The sequence below is a fragment of the Vombatus ursinus genome, unplaced genomic scaffold (assembly GCF_900497805.2).
Source record: "Vombatus ursinus unplaced genomic scaffold, bare-nosed wombat genome assembly UNPS02014798.1, whole genome shotgun sequence".
Lineage (NCBI taxonomy): Eukaryota > Metazoa > Chordata > Mammalia > Diprotodontia > Vombatidae > Vombatus > Vombatus ursinus.
This window is the reverse complement of record NW_020954576.1, coordinates 26,072,287-26,085,448: the sequence shown is the minus strand read 5'-3', so window position 1 is coordinate 26,085,448 and position 13,162 is coordinate 26,072,287. Positions and strand designations below refer to the sequence as shown.

General features: G+C 39.1%; 1 pseudogene; it reads right to left on the bottom strand.

Moving 5' to 3' along the window:
* Positions 1-8,441: 8,441 nt before the first annotated feature.
* On the bottom strand, positions 8,442-8,878 carry LOC114050176 (annotated as a pseudogene).
* Between the last annotated feature and the right edge of the window lie 4,284 nt (positions 8,879-13,162).

The following is a 13,162-nucleotide window of genomic DNA, read 5'->3' as shown; positions in this document are numbered from 1 at the left end:
TGAATCACATATTTGTTTTGTTTGGGGGGGAGGCAGTTAGGCAATGGGGTTGAGTGATTTGCCCAGGGTCACACTGCTAGTAAGTAGTATGTGTCTGAGGCCGGATTTGAATTTAAGTCCTCCTGACTCCAAGGCCAGTGCTCTATCCACTGCACCACCTAGCTGCCCCACATATTTGTTAAAAGTGCCCATTCTACACCAGACAGTGTGTTAGGTGCTGGAGATGCAAAGACAAATATGTATTAATTCTTTTAACTCCGTTGATTCCCTCCATATAATGGTAATGGACTCATCCATCAGGCTTTACTCTTCTATTCAAGTTTCCTTTTGCCAGGAGCTCTCTTCTCCCTTAGCGCATAACCTGCATCCCTAGATATGAGTTATATAATACCTACCCCCAACCAGGTCCTTTCGTCTCCCTCCCACTATTCCCCTTCCCTACTCACTTTTTCCCTCCTTCCCCCTCCTTCCTTTACCTCTTCCCTTCCTTTCCTTCCCTCCCTTTCCCACTCTTCCTCTTCTCCCCAGCCCCCTCTACTTGGTACAACATCATACTCTGATACCGTGCAAGGCCAAAGCTGAGAAGGCTATTAGCTCACAAGACTTCTATAAAGTGATTTCCTCAAATTGAGGGTTTCCTTAATCAAGGTCATGAGATCTGGCTGTCTTCATCCATCTTGTGAGTTTGTCTATTGCCTTGGCTTGAGTGAAAAAGCCCAGCTTCTGCAAGCCCCAGAATTAAACCAGTACTTTTCCAACCAGGCCCAGAATTAACTAAAAACTTGGCAGTCAGCTCCTCGAACAGCAAAGTCAAGCTTGTGGTTAACTGTGCTGAATAATAAATAGCTGCCCCTCTGGGGCTAGGAGCAACGACTAAGAGGCTGCCAAGTTTTACCTGTTTATCATACCCCCCAAAAATTACTATTTACTGGGGGTCGGGGGATGTCTTAAGCCTTACAAGTCCCCTTCACACGGTCATTTCAAGCACCCTGTAATTTGAACCCACCAAATGACCTGCTGCTCTGGGAGGTTAACACACGTATCTTAGTTCAACGGAACTGATCCTTAAACAGCTGATACTTTGGGCCTCTTCTTTATGGAAGGGCAAGTGACTGGGCTATGATTCCCCTTCAGGGTAGGAAGCCTATCTTTATTCATTTTCACGATCTAGCCAGTCCCAAATGAATGCTTGTTGAGTGCATCTGGAAAGAAATGGACCCCAAACAAGATAATAACAACAACAACAACAACAATAATAATAATACCTAACACTTAGGTAGCTCCTTTACAAAGATGATCTCATTTGACCTTCATGACAGCCCTTTTAAGGGAGGTGGTAGTATTATCCCCATTTTACAGCTGAGGAAATGAAGCTGAGAGCTTAAGTGACTTGCCCAGAGTCAGCTAATGATTGGACTCAGCTGTTCTCATCAGGACCCACTGTGGGCTACCCCAGCTAGGGGAGAACATGGGAAAGGAGTAAAGGCAGAGACGTGGAAGCCGAGTTGGCAAGAGAAATACAAATAAAACACAGCAATGGAAAAACAGGAGGGGGCAGACAAACTCCTGGGAAGCACTAAGAACCATCATTACTGGTGTATTTCTTGGGGAGCAAGGAGCTTTCCCCCTGCTTCAGGAAGCTGGAAACTCAATCTATACATGCCCTTTGCTATCCCCACCATGGGTTTCTTCTTTCCTTTATCAAGGTAAGTAGTTCCTGACAGCTACAATGTCCTTCTTCCATCATTTTTTTTTCCCCTGTAGGGGACTGTGACATTTGGGATTGTAACAGAGAGTTTGCTAAGGGTGGCAGGTTGGGATAGAGGAAGAAGGGCTAGCATTGGAACCAGGAAGACCTGAATTCAAGTCTTAAATCTAAAACAGAAGGCTGTGTGACCCCTGGGTAACTTTTCAGTGCTCAAAGCATTTCTCTAAGACATGAGTTGAAGATACCAAGCTACACTGGTAGAGGAAATTTCTTTATCCTTAAGTTCCCAATACCAATGAAATAACAGGTTAAGTACCTGGTTGTTGCTGTTCAGTCGTGTCTAAGACTTTGTGACCCCAGTTGGGGTCTTCTTGGCAAAGATACTGGAGTGGTTTGCCATTTCCTTCTCCAACTCATTTTACAGATGAGGAAACTGAGGCTAACAGGGTTAAGTGATTTGCCCAAGGCCATGCAGCTAGTAAGCACCTGAGGCCAGATTTGAACTCTGGAAGATGAATCTTTCTGACTTCAAGCCTGGCATGCTATCCACTGCCCTACCTAAGTGCCTAAGGAAGGCTTTTATGGCCTCTCCCTAAAGTCTGTTTCACCTTTTTTCAAATGGATCAGATTATCAGTCTTGTAAAATAAGCTTTTGCCCCCTAAAAAGCCCTAGTCTGTGTTAATACAGAAGGTCAATCTTGGTTAAATTCCGCTGATATAAATTTACTTAGGATTCCATGCTGCCTGCTATCAAAAAGGGTTTGGGGCAATTTTTTTTTAAGTTGGCACAATAAAAAGTAATTATCTTTAAAAAGAACAAGAACAATAAAAAGTAACAAAGAAATAGATGTTACCAGGCACCTGGGATGAGTTGGTCATTGCCAGCGAGGGCTCGATGTAGCCCTGTGCCTCCTGGCAGCTAAGAAAAAAGGATTACAGTCAAGTTCAAATTAAATTACATACTATGTACCATTTATCATTATCTGATGAAACGAAGGCCAACTTCTACAGAAACGACTTTGGCATAAATTCCAAAGTACTATTTATTGGGTGGATCCTAGAGTAGTGGAATGGATAAATATGTAATACTACTTCCCATTCCTGCGGCAATTTTCCTAAGGGACAATCCAATGGCCCCACTAGTTTACTTCTTCCTCACCTCTGCTCCACCTCTACTCCCATCATTTTCCCCTTGGTTGAGCTGGGCCAAGTTCATTCCCAAGAGCTGTTTTACTTGGGTGTCTTCTATCGTTTGTCCTAATCTGTATAATTTCTCTGATCTGTTTACTCAAATAAAGAGGTTAATTAGCTATCAGTGAGTGACATTTGTGTAACCAGCTTAGTGGGAGGAAGCCAAGTTGGCAACTGTTTGTTGTTGTTCGGTCAATTCAGTTGTGTCAGACTCTTGGTGACCCCATTTGGGGTCTTGGCAGAGATATTGGAGTGGTTTGCCATTTCCTTCTTTAGCTCATTTTACAGATGAGGAAACTGAGGCAAACAGAGGTTAAGTGCCTTGCCCAGGGTCACACAGCCAGTAAGAGTCTGAGACTGGATTTGAACTCGAGTCTTCTTCACTCCACTGATGTATCCACTGTGCTACCGAGCAGTACCAAACCTTCCCCTTAAAAACAATGTGGGAAGGTGGCTTTCTATTCCGAACCCATTATTGCACAGGTAGACTACAGATATTTGATACCTATCAGACAGAACTAAATCTAACACTTGTCTTCTAAACAAAGAGAATGAAAAAGAGACCACTCTGTCACAAGAGACCATCATGAGTCCTCCTCGTCCCTCTTCTGCTAAGCTGCTGGCTGAACCTGGCAGCAGCTTCCTCTTCCTCTCAACAGAAGCGGACATTGCAATCTCCCTTGTAGAAAGTGGCCAGATCCCAAATCAGATGTCTAGCCATGCCATTGGTATATTAGACAGAAGCTTCCACACACATCTACGTTAAAAATGAAAAGCATCAATTAAACACTTACGGGCCAAGCGCTAAGCAGACACACTCAAAAGCAAGATAGTTCGTGCCTTCAAAGAGGGGGACACAAGAAATCTAAAAGCTACTGACCTTCCACTTCTGACTTCTCCTTCACTGTTACCCTCCCAGTCTCTTCCTCTTCCCACCGAAGATTCTGTCCTGGGCTTTGACGTCTTCATCTGTGGTTTAAAACACACGCACGCACACACACACACACAGAGTGCTGTTCTTCTTTCATGTTTCTTCTATTGACCTTCTATATAAGCTGAAGCTATAACATGAAATTATCCTTCTTTGTCTTCCGCTTCAGACTCATCTCAGTTCACAATCTCCTGGATCTCCCTGCCAACACCTGACGGTGTTGACTGCTCCACTAACTTGACTGCCTCCTCAACTACAACTTCTGCTAACCTGCCCAGTTTCTTCCTCCTCCTCCCCTCTAGATGCAAGTTTCCATCCTGGGTTCCCCCTTCCCCCCATATTTCCTTTCCTCTCCTACTCTACACTTGGTGACCTCATCCACTGTCATGGTTCAATGAGCACCAGTATACAAATGACTTTAATCTTGCATTCACAGCTACTTTTTAAAAATTCCCATTAGGACGGCCAACTTAGCTACCTCACAGAATCAAAGAGTTGTAAGAGATATCGGGGAAAAAAAATTAATTTAACCCATACCAAATCAAGAATCCTCCTTATAATTTAACAAATGGTCATCTAGTTTCTCCTAGAAGACCTCCAGTGAAGGAGTACACATTACCTCCCAAAGCAGCTCATTTCTTTTTTGGATAATGCTGTTAGAAAGTGTCTTTATATCAAGCCTCATTTGCCTCCCTTTTATTTTCAATCATTATTCCTAGTGCTGGCTTAAGGGCCAAAAAGAATAAATCCACTATCTCTTCCATAGGACAACTCTTCAGATATTTCAATACAGTTATCCAAGGGTCTAACAACCAGCTTTGGGAGGGGGGGAGGAGGAAAGGAAATATGCCCGATACACTTTTTAAGTCTCATCTGCATCATAAAACATTTCCTTCATCACTTTCTTAAGTGTAGACAATCCACAAAACAATAAACCAAGCCCTGATTTATAGTGTTTTCCAATTTCTGAAGTGTAAATGCCTACACAAAAAATTTAATAGTAGAGAACTGGTTCCAACAGAACCCTGAAGTTATATTCCACTCTAAGCCTTTATCTTTTCAGGGCTAACTCCCAGATCCTTCAACAGTTCCAGGGGTAGCCTATGCTTGTAATCTCTTCTAATGGGAAGGCTAAGGCTGGTGGATCAATTTAGTTTAGGAGTTCTAAGCTGTAGCAGTGCTAAAGCCAATTAGCTGTCTGACCTAAAGTTGGCACCAATATAGTAAACCCCCAGAGAAGGGCACCAGGTTGCCTATTGAGAGACGAACGGCCTCAGATGAGAAAGGGAGCAGGTCAAAGCTTTCGTGCCCATGAATAATGGAATCAGGCCCCTAAGTGGCCAATGCACCTCCAGTCTGGGTGAGATGGGGAGACCCGGTCTAAAAAAAAAATCTTCATGTGGAGTGAACTAGAGGCCTTTCACCCTCCAGCTTGCTCTGCTTCAGTTTATCAATGTACTTCCTAAATTATGATTCCTAGAACTGGACACAAAGTTCTCAATGTGGTCTAACCAAGGCAGAGTACAGTAGGACTATCACCACCTTAGTTCCAGACAATATAACTCTTTTACTATAGCCTAAGACTACAATAGCCTTTTGGCTGCTACATTGACCTGTTGATTCAGGTTGAATTTGCTATCTAGTAAAAACCCCAGACCATTTTCAGCTAGACTACCAAGCCTCTTCCATACTGAATTTGCAAACCTGAGTTCTCAAACACAGGTATAAGATGTTATTGAATTTCTAAATGTATTACCTAAATTAAATATAACCCTATAAAATTTCATCCTGTTTTGAACTGGTTAACTACAGGGTCAATTAACGAAGCCCCCACCAATATAATTATCAGTCAAGAATCAGTTGGCTAGCCCCAAGTAGCTTTTTAAAAGATAGACTTACTAAGATGGTACAAAAGGGACGGCTGCCATAAGACATCCCCGTAAAAGTCTGTCATAATCTCCCAAAATATAGAGAAAGCCCAGAGAAAGTGGGCTCAAGGTTAGAAAGCATATGCGGCAAAGGGACTCCTGGCTGCTAAAAGTCCTTTTCTCTCATTTGCAAGGTACTCAAGCAATTCCCTTTAGGCAAAGTTTCTTTGTTGGTCCCCTAGTAGAGCCATGATTGTCTGTCCTTGACTTCTTCCTGAGGCCTTAATCCAGAGTTGGGGCTAGGATGCCAATGGGAAGAGAAAGGTCCAATGTTGTCTGTACTGTTCAAAGCTCTAGAGTTCTTCCTCCAATCGAAAAAGGAGGAGGGGAAAAAGAGCTGGAAGAGATTTCTCTTTTCCCCATCCCAGGTGATTCTTTTTCGGGGGGGGGGGGGTGATTCACCTACAATGCTTGCTCCAATTTCTGGAAATTAATCTCTTCTCAACTGAATGATAACCCTAGGGTGCAGCCAATTTCCCTCAACCTGTCTGAACACAAGTCTCGTGCATCATTTCAAATTTGAATGACTTTTAGCACTTAATCTAAGGGCCATAAGTGTTCTCACCTATTTATGATATCAAGACTAAAATAGAGAGGACTGGTTTCTCTCCTACCCTCATAGCAACAAGGTGCTCTGATAAATATGTGACATCAGTTTCTTAAAATGGATACCTCCTTTGGTTTCAGTTATTTACTACAACAAAAAAGACCCACATATGGGTCTTTTTCCTCTTTCTTTGAGACATATGATTAGAAGTATATCATTAGGTCAAAGGGTATTCATAGCTTAGTAACTTTTAGGGTATACTGTCAACTTGCTTTCCAGAATGAACGGAATTATCACTCAACTCCATCAACAATGCCTATACCCCCCATCTCCTGCAATAATTAACATTTTCCTTTTTATCATCTTTGTCAATCTGATGGATGTGGGGTAGAAAATGAGTTGTTTTAACTTGTGCTTCTCTTATCAATAACTCAGCATTTCTTCACATGATGGTTGATAGATCGGTTTTCTTCTTCTGAAAACTGATTATTTGGCAATTTTCAGAGGAAGAAATCCAAGCTATCAATAGTAATGTGGGGGGAAAAAAGTACTGCTTTGTAGTAGGTCAACAAGCATTTATTAAGCATTGCTGTATCAGGCACCAGAAGTACAAATCTAAGTAAAAAGAAAGATGGTGTCTGCCTTCAAGCAGCTTACATTCTAAGAGTAGAAGGCAACATTTAAAAGGAGACTGAAAATCGGGGGTGGGGGGAATTGGTTTGAAATCTGGTATTGCTAGATGCTCTTCCCACTTTTTTTTTTTTTACATTATTCCCTTGAGAGTCTTGACCTTTTGTTCTTACAGATGAATTTTTTTTCTACTTCTATACAATAATCCTTTGATAGTTTGAGCATAGTTTAACGTCTGGTAATGTGATGCCTTCTTCCTTCCCACTTTTTCATCATTTTCCTGAAGATCCTTGACTTTTAGTTCCTCCAGATTAATTTTATTATAATTTTACCTAGTTTTATAAGAGAATCCTCTGGTAATTTGATTGGCATGGCACTGCATTTGCAAATTAACTTAAGTAGTATTGTCATTTTTTTTATATTAGCATGGTCCAATCACAAGTAATCAAGTCCTCTCCAATTATCTGTCCTCAGATATTTCTGTAAAGTTTTATGTTTGTGTTCATATAACTTCTTGCATGTATCTTGTTAAGCAGAGTCCCAAATATTTTATAATGTATTAATTTTGAATGGAATTTCTTAGCTCTTTCTGCTGGGTTTTGTTAATAACAAAAAGGCTGAGGGAAGGGGAGGGTTGAATTTATTTTATATCCTGCTACATTACTTCTCTTCCCCCTCAATAGCTGCCTTACCACCTTGGAGAAAGCTTTCATCTGAAGCCCAGTACTATTTCAGGAGAAGCCTCACTCATATTTCACCTTACTCTCCAAACTTCTCCATGCCAGCCATCTTCCCACTCTCAACAATACCACTATTTCAGGAAGTGCCTAAACCACAATTCACTTCACTCTCCTATCACCTCACTCTAAACTTCTCTTCCTCCTCACCAACCACCTTGTACGTGTGGGGTGCTCTTCCGCTGTTCACCTCTCTATACCCAACTTTGCCTTATGTGTTTTCTCCCATTAGAATGTGAGTTCCTTACAAGAACTGTCTTGCTTGTATTTGTATTCCCAACACTTAGCACAGTACCTGGCACACAATAAGTGCTTAATAAATGCTTTTATCAATTGTTTCTATTATCTTTTCGTTAAAACTCAAAGTGCATCATCTGCAAAAAGCTTGCAATTTCATTTCTCTGTGCTTACTCCTTCAATTTCTTTTATCTTATTGTTACAAATATTCAATGATGATAATGGACAATCTTACTTTACCCCTTACTTTATTGGAAAGGCTTCTAGGGTTTTTCTTTGATGGATAGTGCTGTTTACTTTTAAATAATTACTATTATATTAAGAAATGGTCCATTTATTACTATGCTTATTCGTGGGGGAGGGGGTTCCCTTTAAAAGCATGTTATGTTTCGTCAACTTTTTTTTCTGCACTTACTAATGAAATCATTATTATTTTGTTACTAATATAGACTCATGTGTGTAGTTTTCCTAATATTGAGCAATCCTGTATTCCTGATAAAAATCTAACCTGGCCACAATGTATATTTTTTTAAAGTTTTTACATAGTTTATTTGTTCTCTGATGAAAAATAATCTTCCTGGATAAACATCTTCCATAGTGCCTTTAATCCTTCTTTTTGCCAGCATCGACATTTGCTTTTGCAGTACCTGACTTTTTTCATTCTGTTCTTGCATTCCTTTTGCTGTTTTCTTGATGTCTTTTTCTTCTCATACAGGCCATGCCTTGCAAGTCTGTGCTTTGGTTCATTTTTCTTTGCATAGTCAAGGGAATCATAAATCATGCCAAAGCCTGTTGTTTTGCCACCACCAAACATCTTGGCCAGTTTTTCTCGAATTTCATTCTTGGGCACTGTGGCCTTTCCAGGATGAAGGACATCTATAATCATCTGTTTACGCTGAAGAAGTTTGTCATGAACTTCCTGGTTCTGATGGTTACAGTGTCATTCATGGTGGCGGCCGGCTCCTCCAGCAGCAGGAGAGGGAAAAAGCCACACTGTATAATTTTTCCATGTGTTGCTACAGCCTCTTTGATATCTTAGTCGACATTTTTGAGTTGACATTCATTAAAGATATTTGTCTACATTTTTCTTTCCCTGTTTTGTCTCTCCTTGGCTTAGTTATCAAGACCATATTTGTTACATAGAAAGAATTTTCCTATTTTTACAAAGAGATTGTGTAATATTGGCATTCTTCCTTTAATGTTTAATAGAACTGACTTCTAAATCCATGTGGTCATTTTTTTCATTTTTGCTTTTCTGTTCATAGTATGATTTCTTTATCTAAGATTGGGTTATTTTCTATTTCTTGTTCTGATAATGAGTATTCATTTTTTATACATTTATCCATTTGTCACTTTTGTTGGGATGTGATTTGGCAAGTTTCTCCTAATTTTATTTGACATGAATTCTTTTTAATCTTTTACAAAGGAAATTTGGTTTTACTCCTACCTCTCAGTTTACTTAACATAAGCTTTCTCCCCAAAATAGTTACTAATTTTGTTTATAAATGGGCTTTTTACTTTCAATTTTGCTAATCTCATCTTCAATCTTTAGAATTTCTATTTTGTTGCTATTTTTTATTTATTGCCTTTATAAATTTTTTCAGTGGCCCTTGATCTTTTCTTCCTCTCTTCTTGATAAAAGCATTTAAATATAGACTTTTTTTTCCCCTGAGAACTGCCTTGGTTACAACCCACAAGTTTGGGGATTTTTTTTTTTTTTGTACCTCCCTACATCTTTAGGAGTAGACCTTCTCTAACTCCTCTCTCCTCAGGCCTTTTTCAGTTGGCCACACTAGAAGTCATAAAGATCTGCTGTCTGATAATCAATTATTGGGAATAGTTTTGCAGCTATGGCTTGATAACTTCCTAGAGTGGACTGGAGCTCGATTACAATTCATGTTCCTTGGGTTCCAGTGACCTTCAGAATTTGGTTAATGAATTCCCTAGTATTAGAAAAGCTCCAAGAAATTTAGCGGAAAATTAACTATTGTCACAAATTGCTACAATCCTTCTTGGGTAGATATGAATCAGCTTTTATGTATGGTACTGCCCAAAGAAGTTGGGCAAAAAGGGTAGAAAAATGAGTTAAAGTGTTAAATGAGTTAACTCATTGACTACTGTGTCTTGCATACTTATGAGGTGAAGTATGCAAGACACAGTAGTCAATGACTATAATAATCTACTGTTTGATAAACCCAAAGACCCCAGCTTCTGGGATAAGAGCTCACTATTTGACACTAGGAAAACTGGAAAAGATTATAGCAGAAACTAGGCACAGACCATAATCTTCCACCACATTCAAAAATAAAGTCAAAACTGGTACACAATTTAGATATAAAGACTGATACTATAAGCAAACTGGGAAGCAAGGAACACTTTACCTGTCAGTTTTATGGGGAACAGAAGAATTTATGACCAAACAAGAGACAGGCAACATTATGAAATGCAAAATGGATAATTTTGATTACATTAAATTAAAAAGGTTTTGCACAAACAAAGCCAATGCAACCAATATTAGGAGGGAAGCAAAAAAAACTGGGAAAGAACTTTTACAACCAGTGTCTCTGATAAGGGCCTCATTTCTAAAATATATAGAGAATTAAGTCAAATTCATAAAGAATACAAGTCATTCCCTAATTGATAAATGGTCAAAGGATATGAACGGGCAGTTTTCAGATGAAGAAATTAAAGCTATCTATAGTCATATGAAAAAAATGCTCTAAATCACTATTGATTAGAGAAATGCAAATCAAAACAAATTTGAGGTACCACATCACACCTATTGGGTTGGCTAACATGACAAAACAGGAGAATATTAAATGTTGGAGATGTGGGAAAATTGGAACATGAATACATTGCTGGTAGAGTTGTAAAGTGATCCAACCATTCTGGAGAGCTATTTGGAGCTAGGCCCAAAGGGCTATAAAAATGTGCATACCCTTTGACCTAGCAATACCACTTCTAGGGCTGTATCCTAAAGTGATCATAAAAACAGGAAGAGGACCCATATGTACAAAAATATTTATAGCAGCTCTTTTTGTGGTGACAAAGAATTGGAAATTGATGGGATGCCCATCAATTGGGGAATGGCTGAACAAGTTGTGGTATATGAATGTAATGGAACACTATTGTGCTATAAGAAATGATGAGCAAATGGACTTCAGAAAAACCTGGAAAGACTTGTATGGACTGATGCTCAGTGAAGTGAGCAGAACCAGAAGGTTGTACACAGTAACAGCCACACTGTGTGATGACTAACTTTGATAGACTTAGCTTTTCTCAGCAATGCAAGGATCTAAGACATCTCCAAACGTCTCATGATGGAAAACGCTATCCACATCCAGAGAAAGAGCTATGGAGTTTGAATGCAGATCAAAGCATACTATTTGCTCTTTTTCTCCTTTTGTTTCGGTTTGTTCTTTCTTGTGGGTTCCTCCTATTGGTTCTAATTCTTCTTTACAGCGTGACTAACATGAAAATATATTTAATAGGAATGTATATGCAGAGCCTGTATCAGATTGCATGCCGTCTTGGGGAAGGAGGTGAAGAGGAAGGGGGGAGAAAATTTAAAACTCAAAAGCTTATGGAGGTGAATGTTGAAAACTAAAAATAAATTAATTTAAAAAAAAAAAGAAAAGAAAAAAGAAAAAAAAATGATTCAGAGCCCTGGAGATGGCCCAATAGCAAAGACAGAGAACAGAAGCTAGTGACCTGGGTTCACAGTTAATGGATCCCTGGGACAGTTCCATCCTAGGACACAGGTCTAATCATATCACCACCATACTCAAAAAAACTTGAGTAGCTTCTATTACCTGTAAGATTAAATAACAAACTCTCTGGCCTAGAGTTTAAGGCCCGCTGGTGAACTAGTTCCAAAATACCTTTCCAGCATTCCTTTACAGTATTCCTCTTCTCAAATTCCCCACTTCAACCAGACTACTAGTTGGTTCACTCAGCATTCCATCTCTGGGCATTTGCACAAACCTAGAAATGAAATTTCCTTAACTCTGCCTTTCAAAATTCTTAGCTTCAAGGAAAGTTCAGGTAAGGTACCTCCTCCTCTACCATGAAACTTTTTTGTTTTGTATACTGAGGTTCCCTCACTTATTAATGTTCCGTCCCTCTTCAAATTACCTTATATTTAACTTTTCTATTTTCATGTTGTGTTCACAAACACCCCCAGCAGAAAAGAAACTGTCTCATCTTTTTAATAAGCACATGTCCTTAATAGGTGTTTGCTGAATTGACATTGTTGTAATGGTCCTTCCCTTTACTGGGAACTTTTCCATATTATACAAATGAAATGTAAGATGTACTTAAAATATTAAGCTCATAATTTTATTAACACAAAAGAATTTGCAATAGCCTAAAGGTATCTTAAATGAAGGAAACTGCTTGTCCTTCACATAGACACTAAGCCTAAATTCAGAATAAAATGGTATTTGGATGCCTGAATACATGTGCATATGTTCCAAATTGGGGTAGGAGGGATGTGGGGTCCCATAATTATACTCGAAAAATAACAGAGGTAGGTATATAGACGTTAAGTGATCAGACCGAGAACCCATCCATCCATTCCCTAAAAATGGAAGTCCCATCCATACTGGACATTTTGCATGAATAATTTACAATTTAAATTTTTTTGGAACAAGTCACTCCATAAATACCAAACTGCGATATTTAAAACAAACACTACAATCCTCACATTTGTTAAATGGAAAGTGATAAAACCCTCCAGAAAGAAGGTGCAGTGTCTTCTCCCAGTCAGGAGATAGTAAAGGCTAGAAACAAGCTTTTGTCAAATGTCCATCTAGTGTTAAACTTCAAAACAACCACTAACAAAATTAAAAGTCCAGTGGTACTGTTATACCTAGGACAGTGTACTTCCTGAAAAGACATTTAACAAAAAGCATATTGTGCACTTAGTTACACAGTGCACTGTACAAAGAGAAATACAAAAACCCTGAGACCCTAGACTTGAGAAAAACATACTATTTCAAAAGATTTGTACAACAGTAGGTCCAAAGTAGAACCAAGTTTGGTCCACTTCCTTTTCCAAAGCATTCCATGGCTCATGGAAATCACCATTATATTATACTTGATTCTCTGGTCTTGTTTCTTTATCTGGATGGAATAAAATAATCTCTTGAGGTCCCTTTTACCTAAAGAACTACATTCTAGATATATGAGAAGTGATCAAGTTAATACACTGCTACTTTGAATTTTATTTCAACTTGAATTTTATTATAAAAA